The sequence below is a fragment of the Myxine glutinosa genome, chromosome 11, assembly GCF_964187855.1.
Source record: "Myxine glutinosa chromosome 11, kmMyxGlut1.1, whole genome shotgun sequence".
NCBI lineage: Eukaryota > Metazoa > Chordata > Myxini > Myxiniformes > Myxinidae > Myxine > Myxine glutinosa.
In genome coordinates, this window is record NC_136271.1 from 70815920 (window position 1) to 70838370 (window position 22451).

The following is a 22451-nucleotide window of genomic DNA, read 5'->3' on the forward strand; positions in this document are numbered from 1 at the left end:
GCAACACACGTAGACAACTATAGGACGTCTTCCTAGTTATTCTTAATCTATGTCAGTTAAGGACTCGTTTCCATTAATTCTGACTCTTCGTTGCACCAGAATGTGATTATATGGCATCAGTAGTGAGTTTAGGACCTTTCCCATACCTCCTTCCATCTTCCATACCTCCTTCCATCTTCTTCCCCAACAATTACAACAACAACAGAGGAGATGGCGGCGGCGCGGGGGAGGATGCGTCCTCACACCGGCTCGATTAGCGCCATTGACCACGCGCTCCACGGGGTTACCACGGAGGGGCTGGCTGTCAGCTCCTCCTCAAGGGCGGAGCCTGGTAACCCCCCGCACCCAATCAGAAGGGCGGACCGATTCCATCTGGGGCGGCGCTAGCGAGCCGAGGGCGTGTCACTCCCCGCGGGATATACGTGGCGACTGACCGGAAGAGAGAGAGATGCGCCCCCAGCTGGAGAAAGAGGTACCTGCGAGCGCTGAGTCAGATGCGCCCCGCCTGAGAAAGAACGTTGCCTGCGATCGCTGAGAGGAAGAGAACCCGCCTGTGAAAGAACGTTACCTCCGAGCGCTGTGACCTCCCCGCATCTTTGGACCGGACCGAACCGTGTTGATTCTGCCCCGAGCCCAGGTGCACCTTGAGCCATCGACTGCCTGCCTTTCCTGCCATCAACCCCCGTGTGAGTCAGCCTTGTCCCGTTTACCTGTCGTCTGTCCGGGGTCAATATAAGAGTGTGTCTAAGTGCCTGTCTTCCTGTGATATACCTCTAGCCCCTGTAATCTAACCTTTCCGTACGAATATACTTGAGAATCGAAACATTGGTGTCTGTCATTATAATCCAGCCGTGTGTCTTCTTTTTCCTTATTGAGCCAGCGTGGCGCGGCTTCGTCAACGTTCGAGTACAATCGGGTAATTTGTGCGGACACGACGGCCATTCCGCTCGGCCCATCTTAACATCAAAGTCGTGTCTGTAACAATATGTTGCAATGTAACTTCGTTCTTCGTTGCAGTCTACAAAAGAGAGAACAAGTGTCAGCTACTGTCAGTCAGCTTACAGGCCTTAGAAGCCTTTGTGGCATTGACAGCCACCTTCCCAACCCCCTTCTCTTCCCCCTTGAGAATAAAATAAACGTATGGATATGTTTCTGGATCACTGTCTGTCATCAGCATGAAGTGGAATGGAGTGCAGTGGATCCACAGTCCCCCCTGAGAGTTCAGGTGGCGAGCCGTACCGTGAGCGGTTTCATCATTGACGAGTGGAAAATCAAGAACGAAGTCCGAAAGATGTGGTTGGTTCCCCTCACGGAAACATTGACTTTAATGTTGTAATCTAGCCGTGCCCTTTCAGGCATCCACGAAAATTAGGAATATTGTTAAAACTAAAGCTTTCAAAAGGAATATTTGTGATGGAATTGCTACAAAACATGAGACAGCATGGGTGGAAAGTAGAGAAACAAGCATCTATATTGCGACATCACATCAAATTTAAATTGATCATCAAAATCATAATTCAGAGCTCGGTGTAATTTAGAAGTGTCTTCGAGGTTGCAAACTCTGTAGACTGAAAAAGGTGTGAGCAAACCTACAGGGTGTTTCAAAAAGAGATACAACTTTAAACGTTTATTTACAAAGAAACAGAAACCTCAGGAACGTGAACCAAACATATCTTGAAAGCGTATTACATGGTATTTTCTATCACTGATTGCTTTTGCAGTAAGTTACTGCTAGAGTTAGTGAGAGGTCAAGGTCTGAAATTGGCATTTACGCAAAATCCTTGTAATTGACGTTCTCGATGTGTGCCCCTCCGCAGTTCAGACAGGCATCAATCCTGACTCCAAAGTTCTGTCCAACTTTCCTGTAGGTCTCATGTGGCATTGCCTGGAGGTAGTCTGACACCTCCTGCTTCAGATCATCCAGTGTGGCAGGGCGGTTGACGTAGAGAGAGCGGTACTCAGGGCAACGAGGCGGTTTCTGAAGAGCTGCTGCAGGAAAGTGATGGTGTCACCAGCTGTATGTGGGGGTGCACCATCCTGTATAAACTAGGTCATGCTGAGCTGGTTTGGGGTGACCTTTTGAGCTAGATCATTATGGAACTTCTGGAGCACGGCCCGGTAGCGCACACAGTTGATCGTCACCGTCCTGCTGTTGTCATTCTCAAACCAGTAAGGCCCTAGCATTCCCCATCTGGCATTGAAGGCGCAGACGCATGTGACCTTAGGCCCTTTCGGGTAGCTCTCAGTGATCTCCTCAGGTGGTTCTGTCCCCCAGAAAATGTTATTGTGGTTGTTGATTTAGTCTCATACCACAGAGCCATCACTTTTGTCTTCTGCTCCACTGTCAATGGCATAGTTGAGCTACGGAGCTAGAAATCCCAGGGAACAAATACCACGATAACACTACCAAACCCTGAAAAGGTAAACGGTATAGGTCAAAAAACAAAGAAATGGCAGGAAGTCAAAGTTGTATCAATCTTTTTGAAACACCCTGTAGAAGGCTGGGAATTGGGAGCTATAAGTTTATTTAGTCAAAGAATTCCTGAAGCTCGAGTTCTTTTTAGCCGTCTCCCTCCCAACCCCCCGACCCCTCATCTGCTTGCACTTTCTCTCAATGTGACTGGTACAAAAGTGGTCATGGCCAACAAACTTTACAGAAGAACCAAAAATCTGTGTACATGTACATATTCACACATATGTAACAAGATACACATGGCTGTAAATTATTTCCCCCCAAACTTTCTCACAAGCTGTTTATTCCAAAATTTAAATGTCGTCTCAAGCAAAAAGAACAAATTCAAATTGAATAGTGGATTTATTTTGTCTTTGTTTTGCTTTGAAAGGAAAAGCAGCTTTTCCACCCAAGAAACACTTTCAAAGGAATCCAGAGATCATGCACCAATATTTTCAGATAGTGGTGGTCAAAAAAAGACAGATACTTTATTTTGTTGTCCTCGTTGTGCCAAAACTTGCTCACCTTCAGGTGAGGTGTACAGTCACAAATCATTCCTAATCTTGTCCGTCCTGTGCGGGCACGCACATTGGAAGCTTCTCCAACATTTTGTCACACAGCTGGCAAGCTCTGGAAGGAGCATCCATTGCTGAAAGATGAGATGCACTTAACAGCATAACGATGAAAGGCCGAGGCAAATACAAGACATTCTAATGGAGTGTCTTGACCAAAAGATTTTAAAGGAATTTGAATGCAATGGAGGGAATAATGTACTTTGGCCTGTACTTACAGGCTGGCAGCAGTTAGTGAGTTGACTTAGGCTTCTACAACAGCAATAAACTGGTTTAATACCCATTCCATCTATCTAACCGAACTCTCTGTCCTAAAAAGAAACTTCAAGAGAACAAATAAGAACAAAGTCCTTTAATATGTGAACAATAAATTAAATTCAAACCATCATTTTCCCAAGTAGCACTTTGAGACGTATATATTATTTGAGACGTGTATATATATATAAAATATACTAGCGAGGTACCCGTGCTATGCTATGCACAGGTGGGGAGCGGGAAGCAAACAAACGATGTGGAAAGGGTGAATTATAAAGCATGAAACCAATAATTTCCACATTCCTGTGGCACCTTCAGTCGCACGTCAGACATGGACAGCAGGTTCGTGAAAGACTTAGGAAGTAATTTTTTTTTTCCTGTGCCACCTGTAGTCGAACATCAAGCATGGACAGCAGGTTCGTGAAGGACTTCCATGAAAAACGTACCCGTTTGAATAGTTCCATACCCAGTCAATGGCGAATCTGCATATGGCGATCCATGAATGCCACGCTTAGAAAGTAGAAATCCTTATGGCATTTCGTCATTCACTTGAACTCAATATTTCTATTTTCATTTCAAACAGCATAACTCCAATCACAAAGTAAATAGCATTGATATAGAAAAATAAACTTTTACCAACATTTGTGACATAAACAAATATTTAAATCCTGAGATGAAGTAGTTCCGTATGGTGGGGTGAATACAATTACGAATTCTAAATCGTAATTGTATTCACTCAATTCCAAACATCATTCCAATCATAAATTGATACTTTAACAAAATACTGTTTTAAATTACGGTTGTATTGCGATATTATCAAACCATTGCGTCGTATCGAGTTAATTTCAAAATCAGAATTTTATTGAGGAATTTTTGAACCCTCCTACCTACCCAACAACATCCACTGGGACCCCCAAAACATTCCACAGATGGTTTGGCGGGGCTAGCCCCAAAACTGAGGGAGTAGTTTGGGGACGGACGGACGGACCCTCCTGTTTTATAACATAGACAACATATATAAATTATATATATATATAAAAATTATATATATATATATATTGTTGCGGTTTTAGAACCCACACTTGTATATAAACTCTTGTAAATATCCCATTATTAAAAGGTTAAAGGTAGCACCCCTAGTTAGTCCACAAGCAACACGTAGGCCACCTTAGAACTTCAGTTATCTCATTAGTATGTGTTTTAGATAAGGCCGTGTTTCCAATCGTTGAATCTGCGTTGCGTCAATCAAATAAGAAGTAGGCCCATTTCATTCTGTCCATTTTGCGACCTCCCTCTCCAAGCGACGCCATTACACGCCCCTACAGTCGGTGCCTTATGGCTCTCAATTTGTTACGCACCTTTGCTAGCAGAGTTCGCTGCCTTGAGCTGAAGCTCGCTCAAACGCCGCCATAAGCCATGCGGTTAGGCCCGAGAAAGGAGGCGGAGCACCAAGAAGAAGGTGTGGCCACGTCATCCAGTCATCAAAGGCGTGGCCGTGGCCGGTAAGCCCCCACCAGCCAACCAGGGCTGAAGGAACATCACTGACGGGCGTGGCTTAGGGGAGCGCGGAGATCGCGTGGCGCATTATATAAGCGCGAACGCAAAGCCCTTTGACGGACTCGGAAGGACTCGGACTTACTGCGGGAGAGAGCTCACCTTCACCACGGGACTTGCATGCGCACGGCATTGATCACAGAACTAATTGGGAGAGCGCACCTTATCAAAGGAGGACTTGAGAGAGAGAGAGAGCGCTTGGCACAAGTGTGCAAGAATTACGTACGCAGCGTCCCTGCCTCCCCCGTGATATAAACTGTCCGGACGCGTTCAACCATACGCGGAGCTGCCTGCCAGGTTTCGCCCGCTGGACCGGAGCCTGGACCCCATCGCCGGACCCTCTACCTGACCATCCACCATCTACAATCCCCGTGTGAGTGTATATGTTTGTCCTGGGTAATAAGTTAAGACTGTTTTTAAGACTGCCCTGTGTGCTGCTTCTTCCTCTTCCTCTTGTACATCCCTTTCGTTTCCTCTTCTTTCTGTACATTTGTGAATAAACCCATCTTTGTTCTTCCTATACTCTGGTTTCCTCTCCATCCGATCACATCCGTCCTTTCTGTCATTGGGTAAACGTGGCACGATTGAAACAGCTATAAACGGGTCTATTCACTTTGTAAATAGCTCGGATCGCAGATTGCTATCCGCTCCGCATTTTCCAACATAAACGTGGTTCGAGCGGGAGTTATTCCCTCGTTTCCGGCCGACGTTAGTACTTAGGTAGTAGTGAACCCCTAGGCCTAACAAACCCTATCTATCGCCGTGCCGGGAAGGACGTTATAACCCCCAGGACTGGGGTCGGTCAGATAAAAAGACAAGGGGATTAACCCCCCCCGCCCCCCTGATAAGGGGAGCGTCGACGACCGAGAACCGTAACAATACATACATATATAAATATACATACATATATAAATATACAGTGCATTCAGAAAGTATTCAGACCCCTTCACTTTTTTCACATTTTGTTATGTCGCAGCCTTATGCCGAAACCGTTCAAATTCATTTTTTCCCTCATCAATCTACACTGAATACCCCATAATGACAAAGAGAAAACAGGATTTAAGAAAGTTTTTCAAATTTAATAAATAAAAAAAACTGAAATATCACATTGACATAAGTATTCAGACCCTTTGTTATGACACTTGAAATTTAGCTCAGGTGCCTCCCATTTCTCTTGATCATCTTTGAGATGTTTCTACACCTTGATTGGAGTCCACCTGTGGTAAATTCAACTGATTGGACATGATTTGGAAAGGCACACACCTGTCTATATGAGGTCTCACAGCTGACAATGCATATCAGAGCAAAAACCAAGCCATGAGGTCAAAGGAACTGCCTGCAGAGCTCAGAGACAGGATTGTGTCGAGGCACAGATCTGGGGAAGCCTATAAAAAAAATTCTGCTGCATTGAAGGCTCCCAAGAGCACAGTGGCCTCCATAATTCTTAAAAGGAAGAAGTTTGGAACAACCAGGACTCTTCCTGGAGCTGGCCGCCCGGCCAAACTGAGCAATCGGGGGAGAAGGGCCTTGGTAAGAGAGGTGACCAAGAACCCGATGGTCACTCTGGCTGAGCTCCAGAGATCCTGTGTGGAGATGGGAGAAACTTCCAGAAGGACAACCATCACTGCAACACTCCACCGATCTGGGCTTTATGGCAGAGTGGCCAGACGGAAGCCTCTCCTCAGTGAAAAACACATGAAAGCCCACTTGGAGTTTGCAAAAAAGCACCTAAAGGACTCTCAGACTGTGAGAAACAAGATTATGTGGTCTGACGAAACCAAGATTGAACTGTTTGGCCTCAATTCTAAGCGTCATGTCTGGAGGAAACCAGGCACCGCTCATCACCTGCCCAATACCATCCCAACGGTGAAGCATGGTGGTGGCAGCATCATGCTGTGGGGGTGTTTTCAGCAGCAGGGACTGGGGGACTGGTCAGGGTTGAGGGAACAATGTACGGAGCAAAGTACAGAGATATCCTTAATGAAAACCTGAAACAGAGCGCTCAGGACCTCAGACTGGGCCGAAGGTTCACCTTCCAACAGGACAATGACCCTAAGCACACAGCCAAGACAACGCAGGAGTGGCTTAGGGACAACTCTGTGAAGGTCCTTGAGCGGCCCAGCCAGAGCCTTGTCATGAACGCAATCGAACATCTCTGGAAAGATCTGAAAATGGCTGTTCACCGACGGTCCCCATCCAACCTGACATAGCTTGAGAGGATCTGCAGAGAAGAATGGCAGAAAATCCCCAAATCCAGGTGTGCAAAGCTTGTCGCGTCATACCCAAGAAGACTCGAGGCTGTAATCGCTGCCAAAGGTGCTTCAACTAAGTACTGAGTTAAGGGTCTGAATACTTATGTCAATGTGATATTTCAGTTTTTTCTTTTTATTAAAGTTGCAATACTTTATAAAATCCTGTTTTCTCTTTGTCATTATGGGGTATTGAGTGCAGATTGACGAGGGAAAAAAAGAAACAAATATATATACTAGCTTGGCTCAGCTCGCTGCGCTCGCCTCACCAAGCGTCGTTACTGAGGAACGGACTTATTTTAGCTGAGGCTAATGACTGTACCTGAGTTGCTGTGTTGTCATGATTTATACCAATCATAATACAAACAATTATTTTGCACAAATGTATTTGTTGTGTTTGTGATATTACATTTTTATAGGCAATTTAGGTTGAAGATTTAGGTTAAATGTTTTTTTTTCAAGAAAGAACCCCTCAGCACATACATAGGGGAGGGGTAGGTGTAGACTGGAAGTTTGGGACGATTACACCTCACCACCACGTAATTCAAAACACCTCACCACCAAGTAATTTAAAACACCTCACCACCAAGTAATTTAAAACACACCACCACGTAATTCAAAACACCTCACCACCAAGTAATTTAAAACACCTCACCACCAAGTAATTCAAAACACCTCACCACCACGTAATTCAAAACACCTCACAGCCATAAAACACGTAATAAAAACACCTCACCCCCACGAAATTGAAAACACCTCACAGCCATAAAACACGTAATAAAAACACCTCACCACCAAGTAATTCAAAACACCTCACCAAGTAATTCAAAACACCTCACCACCAAGTAATTCAAAACACCTCACCACCAAGTAATTTAAAACACCTCACCACCAAGTAATTCAAAACACCTCACAGCCATAAAACATGTAATAAAAACACCTCACCACCACGAAATAAAAAACCTCACCACCACGAAATTGAAAACGCCTCACAGCCATAAAACACGTAATAAAAACACCTCACAGCCATAAAACACGTAATAAAAACACCTCACAACCACGTCATTTAAAAACGCCTCACCACCAAGTAATTCAAAACACCTCACCACCAAGTAATTCAAAACACCTCACCACCAAGTAATTCAAAACACCTCACCACCACGTAATTCAAAACACCTCACTACCACATAATTCAAAACACCTCATCACCAACTAATTCAAAACACCTCACCACCACATAATTAAAAACACCTCACCATCACGTAATTCAAAACACCTCACCACCATGTGATTTAAAACACCTCACCACCACATAATTCAAAACACCTCACTACCACATAATTCAAAACACCTCATCACCAACTAATTCAAAACACCTCACCACCACGTAATTATAAATACCTCTCTACCACGTAATTCAAAACACCTCACCACCACGTAATTCAAAACACCTCACCACCACGCAATTCAAAACACCTCACCACCACGTAATTCAAAATACCTCACCACCACGTGATTGAAAACCACCACAACGTTATTAAAAACACTTCACAACCACGGAAACAAAAGTTTGAGGGAGTCGTTAAGTGACAACAGACACTGCCCAGATGTGTAGATATATAGATAAATGACTGTACCCGAGTTGCCGTTTTGTCATGGTTTGAACCAATCATAATTCAAACAATTATTTTGCACAAATGTATTTGTAATATACGTGATATCACATTTTATAAACAATTGAAGTTGAAAAAAAAAAATTCCCTGAAAAAATTCCCCCCAAAAATAAAAATAAATTGGAAAAATTTTCTTAAAAAAATACCCTTGGGACATACCGACGGGAGAGATATGTGCATACCAGAAGTTTGGTACGATTTCACAAAAGTTTGAGAAAGTAGTTCAGTGACGAGACAAGACAACACAACACAACACAGACACTGCGCAGATAGATATATATGTATATATAAAATTATATATATATATATATATATATATATATATATATATATATATATATATATATATATATATATATATATATATGTATATATATACATATACAGTATATATATATATATATATATATATATACATATATATATACAGTATATATATATATATACAGTATATATATATATATATATATATATATATATATATATATATATATATAAAATATACATACATATATACATATATACATAGTTCAAACAGATAACAACGGAGCAATTCGAAAAGTTGTTTCAATGCCAGTGTCTCTCGACTTTGCAAACTATATTAAAAAGTGTGCTCGGTGCCAGGATTTGGTAAGGAGATATGTGTTATCATTTAAATTTGATAAAACTGAGAATTGAGGAAAGCAAGCTGAAGAGATGGATGAAGAGGAAAGAGTTGTAAAGATGACATGAGGTTGGGGAATCGAGGATGGAGGTTGGTTGGTGGAAGGGTGGAGTTGTTGTCCTCATTGTTTCATGAGGATCGAAGAATGGATGCGCTAAGTGAAAACACAGGGTTGGAACTTACATTTAGTCCTTTAAGTAGAGGTTATTCGGTCATTAATCCAACTCGGGGCACACTGCTCCTCTAATGGTTAATATTACCATTTAGCCCTTTTACCCAAGCTTCCAGAAAAAAACTGGCACCATGACAGGCCGCAGGCCGCTCATGACAAAGCCAACAGCTGGAACCTTACCAAAGGATTTCTCACGCACGCCAAAAACAAAGGGTATTCGAGAAAAACGACACGTTGACTCCTTTCTCTGTATATAGGTGTTGACGATTTTGTTTTCCAACAGGCAAAACGTGTTTCGTTTATGTTTCGGAAGGAAACATCTTGTAAAACCAAATTCGACATGAAGGTAACCGTACGGCCAATGAAAATATGGGGAGGTGGAGGGAAATAACAAATGTCGTTGGTTCTCTGTCTAATGCAAGACCAAGCACGTGGGTGCTCTCTTTCCCTGAAGTTATAGGTGAGAGTGTAAGCAGAGATATAATTATAGGTTATGTGGGTGTGTGGGTGTAACGCAGAGTTGTGCTCCGGGTAAAACTTTCGAAGGCATCAGACAGTCGGCCATGAGGCCTGGCACGAATCTCTCTGTAGAAGAAGAAGAAGCCCCACAACCTCTGAAGTGGCCCATCTGAGCGAGGGAGTCGAGTGACATTTTCACATTCCGTGAAACGCTAATCATGGTTTCAGCCTTCCAAAAGTGGTCCGCGTGAGATCCTTTAATTACAAATCAAACCTCCAAAACCATTAGCTCCCTTCAACGATCCAGCCGGACATCATCACGCCCCCACTTTTAACTTCCACCTGCGAGAATGTGCACGATACCTTCGGCAAGGTCATCTGCGCAGCAATTCCTCGAAGTGAGAACGAACAGCTACAGCGGGTGGGAGTATTCCCAGACCAACGAGGGTGTCAAAGTCTCTCTGGCAATAGAAACAAATGCACACGAACGGCAGACAAGAAAATTACATCCAATCAGGTGCAATCTCTAACGATGGTGCAGGCCTTTCATTTTTGCTCTCAAGGAGTAGTCTGTGAAGCGCCTTGTTAGCAATCTAGTAATTGTAGTAGTGAGCCAGAAAATGAGTTCACAAAGACATAATAAGGTACTCACAGGTGTTTTTTTATGGTGAAATTGCCAGGTACCAATACGAAGCTGTCACACCCACCAATTAGGCAAAATAATGGTAAAGAGCTAAAATGGCGTGCATGGATTTTAAAAGGAAATGATGCGGTGATGGATTGATCGTTACCAATGTTAATTTCGCTCTGCCCAGTGGAATGAAGAAATACATTTCATTCCAGACAGACAGCCTCCCCATGTTTTAGCGATCTGGAAGAAAAAGAAGAGTGAAGGAAGAATGTACATGGTTGGGGTTTTTCTCATCATTCACTTGTCAAAGTTCATCACAGATCATCACCATTCACAAAAAGGGGTCAAACACAGATCCTCTCTTCCACAGACCAGTAACAATGTGGTTAGCTTGAGATCTTAGGGTCTTGAGTTTGAGCCTTTCGCGCCGTTAAATAACACCAGGTGGGTTGACTCATCCTGTCATCCTTCCGAGGTCGGCAAAATGAGTACCAGCTAGTAATTCAGTGTGTCGCAAGAGGCGACTAACAGGGTTGGCGGCAGGAAGGGCATCCGCCATAAAACATTGCTTCAAAAAGGGGACCACGGTGCCTGAAAAAGACCAACCCCTGCTCTGTGGGGGAAAATGGCCTCTAAAGGTGGTTCTTACTGGGAACAAGGGGGCAATGCATCAGCGGCACAACCGTTCTCCCAGCAATGATGCAACCAGCAAAGGCAGGCTGCATAAGAAATAATAATAACAATAATAAACTACGGACATGCTGCTGCTTCTCTCTCAGCAAAGTCGGAGACGTTAAAGTTGAAACAAGAGGTCAGCAGTCTCCCTGCACATATAAATTAATCAGACATTCGACGGTCCGCCATCTTGCACTGCTAATCAAGCTCATTGCCAGCGACACACAAGGCTGTCTTTATACCTGGCGTTCTGACTTTTGCCGCACATTTTGTTCCCCTCATAACCCCCTCCTCCTCTTTACACTCCCCAAATCCAGGCTTTCTGGGATAATATCCCCTCTTTTGCTCCTTTTTTTCTCCCATTTGTGATACTAACTTCTGAAGAATGTTACATCCCCTTCTTCCTTCCAGGCGTTCGAGCAAGTGGTGCCGCACCATCTAATGTTATCCGACATTCGCACACTGCAATCTTTACTATCCCCATTAGCCCTACGTAGCCCTATTGCATGCAGATTTGTTTCCTTCACTCCTCTCTCCTATTTTCCTGTTCCACCATTCATTCCTTGCTGTGCGCAACCGTACTGCATATTACCATTTTACCCTCGTTATTTACATTATTTTTTTTATTATTTGGAACCACTTTGAGAAACAAGCTTCTGTGGTCTGATGAAACCAAGATTGAACTGTTTGGCTTCCGTCTGGCCACTCTGCCATGAAGCCCAGATCGGTGGAGTGTTGCAGTGATGGTTGTCCTTCTGGAAGTTTCTCCCATCTCCACACAGGATCTCTGGAGCTCAGCCAGAGTGACCATCGGGTTCTTGGTCACCTCTTACCAAGGCCCTTCTCCCCCGATTGCTCAGTTTGGCCGGGCGGCCAGCTCTAGGAAGAGTCCTGGTTGTTCCAAACTTCTTCCATTTCAGAATTATGGAGGCCACTGTGCTCTTGGGAACCTTCAATGCAGCAGAGATTTTTTTGTGGGCTTCACCAGATCTGTGCATCGACACAATCCTGTCTCTGAGCTCTTCAGGCAGTTCCTTCGACCTCATGGCTTGGTTTTTTGCTCTGATATGCATCGTCAGCTGTGAGACCTTTGTTGGAGAGGTGTGTGCCTTTCCAAATCATGTCCAATCAATTTAATTTACCACAGGTGGACTCCAATCAAGGTGTAGAAACATCTCAAAGATGATCAAGAGAAGTGGGAGGCACCTGAGCTAAATTTCAAGTGTTATAGCAAAGGGTATGAATACTTGTGTCAATGTGATATTTCAGTTTTTTATTTTTAATAAATTTGCAAAACTTTCTAAAATCCTGTTTTCTCTTTGTCATTATGGGATGTTGAGTGTAGATTGATGAGGGAAAAAATGAATTTAAACAAATTTCAGCAAAAGGCTGCAACATAACAAAATGTGAAAAAAGTGAAGGGGTCTGAATACTTTCTGAATGCACTGTATATATGGCTCACCATCTAAACTTCAGGTGCACAAGTCCAATGCAAGAAACTTTATCTCATGAAAGAAAACAATTGGACGATTAAGAAGAGCTTCCATTGGTACAGGGCCTATTTGTTTTGGTTGCCACATTTCACAACCCATTACGAATTCTGAAATCTTATAACCAGATCCTGGCCATCACATTGTACAATTTTTACATCTACATGTCTGTTGGTGGATTAAATCTGTAGTTAAAGGTGCTGATGTGTGAACTTAAAAATGTATCAATTGCAAAATGCAGTTACATGAAATGACACAAAGGTTTGCTTTTAATGTGGTCATTGGGATCATAATTTAAATAAAGTTCGTCATAAGCATAAGCACCTTCAATTTTAAAGTTTTATCTTGGGGTAGAAAGTGTGAAGAGGAAGTAACGTGAGTGACATAAGGTGGTTGACAGTTCCTTACTCGAATTATATGCCTCTCCTGCCTAAAATATGTTACAATGATTTCAATAAAAACTGTTTTTGATGATTTGCTATGACTCGTATGCCAAAAAAAAGAAGTTTGAGGAGACGTTTACAGCAAAGTTACGCAAAAAAGTTTCCATGTCTTTTTGTGTCACGCGAGCGACGATCAATGACATGCATGTTTCAAAATTTGAATGTGAATGAGCAGGTTCTTTACACTGTTGAGTAGACTTTACCCCCAAGTTGTTCTTGTTTCAGGTTTCAGGTTGACAGTTTTCATTCAGGTTGATCAATTACTTATTAAGTCGTGAGAGGCCAAAGTAGCCTCAAGGCCCATAAACGTAACGTGAGTGACGGTGAAATAACCCACTTGTAGATCAAAAAAGAAAAATCCTTTTATGTGTCTTGGACTATTGTGAGTATCTCGTTGAAATAACTTTTTGAATGCCAATTGTAGTGTCCTGTTTCTTTTCTCTCCATGCAATGCAAAAGCCGAACACTCAATGAGACACACTTGAACTATGTTTTCATGTAGGACGATGATCAGAGGAGGCATCAAGAAAATGTGAGTGATAAGGACATTAGAAAACAAAAGTTATGGCAACTCCACATGGGTTTGAACCTGCGATAAAAGAGGAACCAAAATGAAATTTGTACAATTTTGTTTAACACCACATTGAGGAAGTTCTTCTTCCAGGGTGAATTTCTGGCTTTGCTAAATTTGCTACAACAGGAAGTTATTCGTTGTAGTTCATCCATCTCAACATGCAGAGGTCCATTATGCTGAGAGACGTTAAGGTACACACATTTATAAAACTGACTACAACTGCAAAAAAGGAAATGACATGACCAAAATCGAATTGGCTTGTTCTTGTCACTTATCTAACTAATCCACTAAGTTGTGTCTGAATCTGTCCATAACGTCTTGAGATATTCTGCTACAGTATATATCATTTTTGGCCCTATCTCGCAATGGTGAAAAAACGTGTGTGAAATATGTTTATGTGTAAGTATATGTGTATGTGTGTATGTGTATGCCCAGGCCATAACCTTTGTACCATTTGAGCTTTCGTCATCAAATTGTGTCAACGGACCTTTATTATGAGAATATGGAGAACACTGAATAATAAAGTACTATATGTTTGTTTTTTTTTGTTTTTTTTTTGTATACAAGGTCGAGGCTCGTGAAAGAGCGAACATTAATCACACAGAAAGACAAACCGACACATAAAACATATAACATAGGGAGCGGTAGACAAGATGGGGAGAGAGGGGGAAGGACACAAACACAACATTTGAGTGCAGTGACCGAGAGACATGGAGACATCGAGAGATCTGAGAGAGGGCGAGGGCTTGGGGGTGGGGGGGCGTGGGAAGGGGGCGGTGGGAGAGGTATAAAACATATGGACACTGCCAGGACTTCCAGGAAAGAAGTTGGAATTTCAAACAAGGTGGATCTGGGGTGAATTAGCGGGGGTAGAAAAGATCAAGGTTTTGGATGGGGGAAGATAAGAGATGGTGGTGAACAGCTGTTTTAAAGACCTGGAGGGAGGAGTGGGATTGAAGGGAGTGAGGGAGTTTGTTCCAGAGGCGGGAGAAAAGAGGAATGAAAGAGTGAAGGTGAGCAGAGAGCCGAGATTTCGGCAGTTTAACCATCAGAGGGTTGCTGGCAGATCTTGTGCGACCTGTAGGAATATTTGGGGGACAGAGCACAGAGAGAGCTGGGGGTGCAAGGCCGGAGAGGAGTCGGTAGAAGACAGAAAGACCACCTACCTGCCTGCGGTGAGTGAGTGAAAGGCCCTCAGAGATAGCTTCATCGCGGGAGATTCCAATAATTCTGAAAGCTTTGGTTTGTTCGTTCGTTATGGAGGAAGTAGTGAATGCAGTTGGTGAAAAGAAGGAGGTTTGGAAAAGGATAGAGAAGATCAAGGATAGAGGGGGGCAACCTGATGCGGGGTTACTACAGCTGTATGGGCAGAAGAAGAGAGCAGCAAGGAGAGTTGTGGAATGAGGCAAGGAATGATATGGAAAAGGCGGTGTACAACAATTTGAAAGAGGATGGTGGGAGGAAGATGGCAGAAAGAAATTGGCTCATGACAGCGATGAGGATAGCAAGGCCATGAAGGAGGGGGGAAAATGATTAAGGATGGTGGTGGGGGGCTAGTGACAGAGAGGGGCGCAGTATTGAAGGTGTGGGAAGGATATTTCAAAGAGCTTTTGAACCAAGAAGGAAGCAATGGCACACTGGAGCTACCGAGTTATGTGGAGGGGAAAGTGGAGTTGGTGGAGATCACGGATGAGGAAGTGCGGACAGCATTGTAGAGGATGAAGAAGTGAAGAGCATCAGGCATTGATGAAGTGTGTGCAGAGATGATGATTTCAGAAGTCGAGTTAGTTGGATGAAGAGGTTGTTGAATAGATGTATGAGAGACGGTTCAATTCCAGAGGATTGGAGGACAGGGTAAAATTGTGCCGACAAGGAATGGGAAGGGCAATGTTCTAGATCCGGAGAAGTACAGGGCCATTACACTCCTTAGTCATGTCATGAATGTGCTGGAGAGGATTCTAGACATGAGGATAAGGAAGAGTGTGGAGATGGAGATCGGAGAAGAGCAGCAGGGGTTTAGAAAGAGTAGGGAACGATGGATGGGATGTTCACGCTGAGACAGCTGGTGGAGAACAACTGGGAGAAGAGTTTGGAGGTGCAAGGTGAAATGGCATTGAGATTTGTAGACCTGGAGAAGGCCTATGACACTGTCCCGAGAGAGATGGTGATGGTGACACTTAGATGGAGTGCCAGAAGCAGAAGTTAGGTTGGTGGAAGTGATGTAGAAGGGAAAGAAGAGAAGAGTTTTGATTGGTCCTGAGATGTTGGAGGAGTTCAGTGTGAACATCAGTTTGAGGCAGGGAAGCACTCTCAGCCCCCTCATGTTTATCATGGTTATAGATCTGGTAAGCAGGAAGGTGAGAATGAGGGGGTAGTTTGGGGAGGATGTTGTATGTGGACAATCCAGCTGTTGTGGTGGACAGAGGGCGGGTGATGCAGGAAGTACTGGGGGAGAAGAAGGAGGCATTTGGGAAGCATGGGCTGAAGAAGAGTATAGAAAAGAATGAGATGGTGTGGGTCGGGCACCAGAAAAAATAAATTAATATCAGGTTAGTGGGGAAGGAGATCAAACAAGGATATAGGATTGAGTATCTGGGGGGAACAGTGACCGGGGATGGGAAGTCAGAGGCAGCGGTGCAGAGGAGGATTCAGGTGTCTGCGCATGTGTGGAGGAGGGTGGAGGGTGTAATGGCAGATAGAAATACATCAAGGAGATCGAAAGGGAAGGTTCTGATGTCGTGTGCAACGCCGGCCTACCTATACGATCTAGAGGAGGTGGCACTGACATCTGGAACCAACAACAGAGGCTGCAGGTTTGCAAGAACACTGGGTGAGGAGGACTGCAGGAGTGAATAAGGTGGATAGAAGGAGAATGGATGAACAGAGGGAGGAAATTGGTGTGCAGATGAGCTTGATGGGGAGATTGGTGAATCCCGGCTGAGATGGGCTGGACACCTGGTGCGGGTGGGGGAAGAGAGCATGTTAAAGAGAGCGGATAGTTTGAGGGAGCAAGGTAAGAGGAAAAGAGATAGACTGCGGTTGAGATGGGAGGATTGTATGAAGAGGAATACCAGTAAGGTGAGGGTGGTGGGAGAGTGGAGAGAGTTGGCTGAGGACAGCTGGTAGTGGAGGAGTATCGTGGTCAAGGCAGGGCAGAAGCTCAGTGCCATTGGACCTTATAAAGGGAAGAAGAGGTGAGGAAGATGTGTATATGCTCTAGAATTATATATATATACATATATATGTATATATTGTTTTTTTCAGCTGTTGATTTTGTTAAGTTTAGTTCGAATACAAAGCGGATGTGGACGAGCTTTGCATTTTGAGATGCTTTCTCATTTAACAGTGTAACTGATCCCAAGTCTGAGCAAAAGTACAACATTCTAAAATATAAAAAAATAATAAAATAAAATAAAAACACATGGCACCAACCAAATATTTTTGAAAGATTTTGAGCAGTGACCGGATTTACAACTCCAAAGGTAAAACAGTAGTTTGTAAAGTTTATATTGAACCATATGGGTGAGTAATTAATATTAAATGAGTTAATCAAGATCACACTTGGTATTGATAAATCTATAACTAACACAGACACACATGTACAAGCACAACAGTCAAAACACATTGAGAGCTCCCGAAGAGGCCATAAAACAAAAATGCAGGCACTTCGACCAGCCACGTATCATCACGTGAAACAATATAATGCATTCCTTAACGCCCCCACTTCACCGAGTGAGGACCGGGTACACGCCTCTCAAAATGTTGCCTTGGGCACTCACACAGACACACCAAAGAAATCTTCCTTTTCCTCTTTACATCTCTGACTGCAATAATAATAATAAGCTAATAGGCAGGGCGTAAAGGAATCATTAGAATTGAGTGACTAAGCTCTTGAGGGCCATGTCAATTCGGATGGGTCTTGGGGTATTGCACATCAATAAGCAGGTCGACAGCGGAACCAGTCTTTCAGATGGAAAAGGTGAACAGCAAGAATCTCTTGCGCAACAGGAACAAGTCTGGGCCAAAGAATGTCGATTCAATGGGAAGTCGTGAGAAGTAAAAGATGTATTCCAGTCTCACAGATCACAGAGGAGTTTACCGGCGTATAAGATCAGCGCAAGTATCTAGAAAAACATAATCGGGGAAGACGTGGTCCAACCATTCAATGGATTTCATATTAGTTGCTTTTCTCTTGAAGATTGTGTCTGTACATTGTATCAATCTTCCATTCAACACCACTGAAGTACAAAAGCAACTAGAACCAGGATGAAGAGTTTATGCATTGTATCCCACCGATAGGCCGGATCTGGATCCGGACGTGATCCAAAATCGAATCGGCTTGTTCTTGTCACCTAACCAACTCGTCCACACCTTTTTGAGACATCCTGCTATATATCGTTCTTGACCCCATCTTTCAAAGGTGAATAATAATTCCGGATCTTCACCAAAATCTAATCAATTCGTCCTTCTCACATACCCACCCTGTCCACCAAGTTTTGTCCTAATCTACCCATAACCTTTTGAAATATCACGTTCACACACAGGCAGACAGAGGTGAAAACATAACCATAAAAGTATGGCTGCAGTACACAAAGACAAGTGTCACTGACAATCATGATGAACCACAAATTTGTGGTGTAATTATGGGAAAATAATGTACTCTGGACACCGTATGGTGACCGTGAAAATTTGCCCACATTTGGGTTCAACATTCGGTATCAGTGCTATATGCATACGACTTAAAGTTTTCTAAAACTCACACGTGCCGGTAGCTTCGGGTCTTTCTACATTTCGATACAGGGTTTGCCGAGGGGTCAGGGGGCGACGTCTTCCATCGGGCCTGAAAATATACACTCACGAAGGGTGTAATACAAGGAGAAATGATGATCTAGTAATGTAATAGTGAATAAATGATTTAACAAGACAAGACACAGGTAGGCAAAGAATGAAAGTTATTTTAGGTTAAAATGTGAGTGTCATACAAGCCAGCGGTTACAAAATACTGGTTTTTCTGTGTTTTTACAGATTTACTAAAAGGGAGATCGTGTTTAACAAATATATTGGAGTTGTATGAAGTAGTTTCAGATTAGGATTGGGTAAAAGATTGGCAGATGCAATTCAAATATAAGGTGCTGGAGGATGTTTAAGAATATTTAAATGGAGATCACATGATGCGAGGGGAAATCATGGAGCGTGTCACACAGGAGAAGAATCTGGGGGTGGTATTAGATAAGGGGGTAAAGCTAACAGGGTTTATGGTGTACTCATAGGGGAAGAAAATATAAATCAAGAGGTAGTGGTAGAGATTTAGTGAGGCCTCGTCTCAAATAATGTGTGCAGTTTTGGTCACCACATCTGAGGAAGGACATATCTGCCTTAGAGAGGGTTTGTTATGTACAGGTAGTGGACAAAAAAATTGGAATACACCTGGGTTGATGAAGGACGCCAAGCAACGGCTCCCACACAGGTGTGGCCCGTGTGTTAATTAAACAAATAATATCCCACCATGCTTAGGGTCATGTATAAATATGCTGCGCAGGCCTGGTAGTCCATAAATTATACCTAACATGGCTGCAAGAGGAGACTTCCCTCCCCCTTCCCCCAATGCCTCCATCCACAGAACACGTGTGGTCACCCAATGGTTTGATGAGCATGACGCTGATGTTCTCCATATGTCATGGTCTTCTCAGTCACAAGATCTGAACCCAATCGAGCATTTATGAGATATTCTGGAAGTATGGCCTGAGACAGCGTTTTCCACCTCCATCAAAAACACGTCAGTTGATTGACCTTCTCGTGGAAGAATGGTTCCGCATCCCTCCCGCAGAATTCCAGACACAGGTGAACTGTGTGCCACAGAGAATACAGGCTGTACTGGCCACATGTGGTTGCCCAAAGCCCTATTAAGTGACTACATTGGTTCACTTTTAATGTGGTCATTGGGATCATAATTTAAATAAAGTTCGTCATAAGCATAAGCACCTTCAATTTTAAAGTTTTATCTTGGGGTAGAAAGTGTAAAGAGGAAGCAACGTGAGTGACATAAGGTGGTTGACAGTTCCTTACTCAAATTATATGCCTCTCCTGCCTAAAATGTCACAATGATTTTAATAAAAACTGTTTTTGATGATTTGCTTTGACTCGTATGCCAAAAAAAAAGAATGGTACCTCCATGGAGAAAACTACAGTTTGAGGAGACTTTTACAGCAAAGTTGTGCAAAAACGTTTCCATGTCTTTTTTTGTCACGCGAGCGACGATCAATGACATGCATGTTTCAAAATTTGAATGTGAATGAGCAGGTTCTTTACACTGTTGAGTAGACTTTACCCCCAAGTTGTTCTATGACCGTTTTCATTCAGATTGATCAATTACTTATTAAGTTGTGAGAGGCCAAAGTAGCCAAAATAAGTGCAGAAGGATGTAGACAAAATAAGTGCATAAGCAATTTCTCAGCAGAATAGACAGCTTAAAAGTAAAGAAGAGGAGAGGTAGGCCTTTTGCGTGGTACTGTATGAGGAATAGATCTGTGAAAAAAGAGCTAAATCTTAAACAGTTTTTGAGATATCGCGTTCACAAGCCAAGTTACAGAGATGGTTTCCATGGCAATATAATTTAGCCAATCATTACCGCATTCTAATCAGGTTGGGATAATGTCACGAGGAATAAATATCTGCAAGATGAAAGCTCAATGTTCAATGGTTTTTGAAATATTGTGCACACAAAAGTACATGGATGGATGATCGGTCGGTTGGACGGAGCTCTTTTGAATTTCCCCCGTCTCCGACATTGTCGTGTTTTGGACACAAGCAAATGCGGTGTCCTCATGGATTGTCCCCTGCCGAATGTTTGTTAGTCACAACAAATTCCTGACAAGTACATTGAAAAAACAAGACGTACACAAATTCAGAATTCCAACTTTTAGCCAGACATACCTGCATTTGGTTTTTCATATGGGCCAGACATACCAGACTTTGATACCTGCATTTGGTCTTTCGTATGCCAGACAAGTGGCGATGCGACAGTTGGACACGTACCTGGAGGGAACTCGTTTGACCTAAATATTTTGTAATCTTTAATTCACACAACATCCAACTTTCCAAGTACACAGGAAGTAAAGTCTGCAAACCACAGGAGAGTCAAACCACAGCTAAGGAAACCACAACGCACGCCGTGCTGCACGAGTGGTTTGGCCGACAAACATTTTGGCAAGGGGCAATCCACAAGGACACGATGATGTGCCAAAGTACACCTATGTGACAGACAGACAAAAAAAACACGACAGGAGAGAACATCCCGAATTGTGTTCAAATCGTATCCGAAAAGTTCAGAGTGCAGATGCAAAGGATGGCCATTAAATTTCGCAGTTCCTCTTTCAGCGGAGGTACATGGAGTGGAGGAAGAAGTTGTTTCTTGGGTTTGTTGATCTGGAGAAAGCATTCGATAGGATTCCACATGAAGTATTGACATGGGCATTGAGGAGGTTAGGAGTGGAGGAATGGTTGATCAGAGTAGTGATGGCAATGTACAAAAGAGCGCACACAGCTGTAAGGACGAAGGACGGGAACAGTGGTGAGTTTGAGGTGAAGGTGGGAGTGCATCAGGGGTCGGTACTAAGTCCACTACTAATTGTAGATGTGATGGAGGTGCTGGCTCAGAACGTAAAGGAGGGTTTACCGTGGGAGTTGTTGAGGCAAGGGGGTTAACAAGGAGAGATGCAGAAAATATGGCAAAATGAAGAGATTGTCATGGGGACCGCAAGGCTAACCCCTGCTCTAGCAGGGAAAATGGCCTTAAAATGCATGTTGTTGTTTCAGCGGAGGAGATAAGCGGACCAAACCTTAATCCAAGAAGCTGAGTTTGCAAAAGACGTTGCATTAACGATAGCTCTACCCCAAATGCTCCAAATTTTGTCAGCCACACATCCCGAGGATATTTGCATAATCCTCAGGTCCTAAATAAAGTGTTTCATGAACCAGCTGGCCAGGCCTGATACTCGATTAAGTAGTTAAGGCAGTAATTTGTTCATGGTGCCGGCGATATCTCGCCTACTCTTCACGAAGGACACCGTGACATCTTTAACGTCCACCATCTAATGCCAGCAGACGGGACACCCATTTACCGTCCATCCGAAGGACGGTACACACATTGATGAATCACTCTGCCTGTGAAACACCAGGGTGACAGTTTATAGCTGGGTCAGTTTATAGCTTCGAACCCAGGCTAGACAGCTTAGCGATGAGGGTGCGTACATCTAGGCTGTCCTGCCAGCCCATTGTAACACATGACTAGATAAATGTACCGGAAGCTCGACTGTGCCCTTTCTCCACGGTTTTTCGTCATTGCAAGGAGGTTTTTCGTTTTTGTTATTTTTCACCACTTTTTTCAATGCCTCAGTGGAAAAGCCTTCAACAGGTGTTCCTCACAATGTCATATCCACTAGGGCAGTGAATCGGTACAGGCTAGGCTGGCAAGATCCCTGGGCAGCGCTGAAGGATTCCAGGATATGGACATGATGTACACAGTGCCATCACTGTGGCCTGCCAAAGCAGAGCCAATATCAGCCACTGCAAATGCACAATTGTAAATA

The 22451-nt window shown here is 43.4% G+C and overlaps 1 protein-coding gene across 3 annotated transcripts in view; it reads right to left on the bottom strand.

Annotated features, from left to right (window-relative positions):
• The window catches only part of LOC137418138 (echinoderm microtubule-associated protein-like 2), a 165890-nt gene that overhangs the window by 136966 nt on the left and 6473 nt on the right, over window positions 1–22451 (bottom strand). The window contains exons 1-2 of one of the 3 annotated variants that reach the window (XM_078786779.1): window positions 18624–18703; window positions 10842–10921 (exon numbers count right to left, since the gene is read on the bottom strand). The exons of the other annotated variants lie outside the window; for them this stretch is intronic. The gene's annotated coding sequence lies outside the window, so the exon portion shown is untranslated. Of the gene's footprint in view, window positions 1–10841; window positions 10922–18623; window positions 18704–22451 lie in introns of those variants that run through there. 3 annotated transcript variants of the gene reach the window in all.